Source organism: Rhinoderma darwinii (assembly GCF_050947455.1).
Source record: "Rhinoderma darwinii isolate aRhiDar2 chromosome 2 unlocalized genomic scaffold, aRhiDar2.hap1 SUPER_2_unloc_42, whole genome shotgun sequence".
NCBI lineage: Eukaryota > Metazoa > Chordata > Amphibia > Anura > Rhinodermatidae > Rhinoderma > Rhinoderma darwinii.
Genome location: NW_027461710.1, coordinates 1 through 2,205, shown reverse-complemented (window position 1 = coordinate 2,205; position 2,205 = coordinate 1).

The following is a 2,205-nucleotide window of genomic DNA, read 5'->3' as shown; positions in this document are numbered from 1 at the left end:
AATTTTCACCTGCCCACCCCACCCACCTCTGTGTCAGAGTATAGGAAAACAAAATTATGATACTAAGGAAATAGTTTTCTTCTTTATAGGTAAAGAGTCAATCCACAATTTCCAGTTTTTCCTTAAATATCTTCAATTTGCTCCAATTGACAGTATCCATTTTTTTTATATAACAATATTGAAAATACAAAGTTACTCTATAATGATATTGTGGGGTACCTCTGGAGACAGCCAATACCTAGCAATAAGCTTTCTTGAGGCATATAGCAATTTCTTTATTACACTACATTTTCTCGTAGTAATATTATAATATCTGAGACACATAGAAAACAATGTGCTTTCAGGAAATAAATGACAATGCAATGAGACTTCTCTATCCTACATTTCGGGCATCTGCTCTACAGCTCATTTTAGCAAGGAGTTTAGGAGTCAGGTATAGTTGATGTACAATAAAGAGTTGAGATTGCAAATAAGCTAAACTAGGCTACCGTTTTGGAATATTCCTAAGGCATTGTGTCCAAGATTCATCAGACAAGCCACCTAGATCCCTACACCACTTTGACTAAGGCCCCATGCACACGACCATAATATTTATCTGTAATTACAGACCCATTCATTTCTATGGGCTACGAACACCTTTGCGTATTTTTACGGATGGGTGTGCATTCCGTAGAAATGATTGTAAAATATAGAACATGTCCTAGTCTTGTTTGAAAATTACGGCACAGTCTCCCCATAGAAGTCTATGGTCACTTTTGTAATTACGGACGGCTACGCATGTGCACCGTAATTAAGGAAGCATTGCTAGGCGACACCAGGTTTGCAGATGTTGCATGTCATTTGTGGTTTTCTTTTTGCGGATACTGTTCTGTATATGCGGATAAGTTGCGGATGACTATGGATCCGTATTTACGGACAGTATTTACAGATAGATGAAAGTATGGTTGTGCGCATGGGTCCTTAGATCTATGAAGATAATTAAATAAAAACAAATATATAAAGTTTGTTTAATAATGGGTATGGTGACCCATGAGGAATTCAGATAAAGTAAAATATATCATCTTCATCTATCACGGTTTGTGGGTATGTGGACCCGCTATGCTGCACCGCCGTAGCAGGGAGGCAGCTGGCCAAACAACAGGGAACCCCAGAAATACAAAGTCCCGCACAAGAGTACCTGAATAGTCCAGCCAGTGGCCGCAGCTCTGGCACGGATGGAGGTGGGTGTAGCAGATGACTCAGGACGTGTCGGATGACAGGTGCCGCAGGTTGCGCCAGACGTGGTGAATCCTTCTGGACGTGGCGAATCCTTCTGGACGTGGCAGATGACACAGGACATGGCGGATGACACAGGTGCAGTAGACACGACTCTAACTAGTAGGCACCGCAACAAGAACACAGCAGGGGACCATTTGCAGGGTTAGGGTTAGGGTTAGGGTTAGGGTTAGGGTTAGGGTTAGGGTTAGGGTTAGGGTTAGGGTTAGGGTTAGGGTTAGGGTTAGGGTTAGGGTTAGGGTAGGGTTAGGGTTAGGGTTAGGGTTAGGGTTAGGGTTAGGGTTAGGGTTAGGGTTAGGGTTAGGGTTAGGGTTAGGGTTAGGGTTAGGGTTAGGGTTAGGGTTAGGGTTAGGGTTAGGGTTAGGGTTAGGGTTAGGGTTAGGGTTAGGGTTAGGGTTAGGGTTAGGGTTAGGGTTAGGGTTAGGGTTAGGGTTAGGGTTAGGGTTAGGGGTTAGGGTTAGGGGTTAGGGTTAGGGTTAGGGTTAGGGTTAGGGTTAGGGTTAGGGTTAGGGTTAGGGTTAGGGTTAGGGTTAGGGTTAGGGTTAGGGTTAGGGTTAGGGTTAGGGTTAGGGTTAGGGTTAGGGTTAGGGTTAGGGTTAGGGTTAGGGTTAGGGTTAGGGTTAGGGTTAGGGTTAGGGTTAGGGTTAGGGTTAGGGTTAGGGGTAGGGTTAGGGTTAGGGTTAGGGTTAGGGTTAGGGGTTAGGGGTTAGGGTTAGGGTTAGGGTTAGGGTTAGGGTTAGGGTTAGGGTTAGGGTTAGGGTTAGGGTTTTAGGGTTAGGGTTAGGGTTAGGGTTAGGGTTAGGGTTAGGGTTAGGGTTAGGGTTAGGGTTAGGGTTAGGGTTAGGGTTAGGGTTAGGGTTAGGGTTAGGGTTAGGGTTAGGGTTAGGGTTAGGGTTAGGGTTAGGGTTAGGGTTAGGGTTAGGGTTAGGG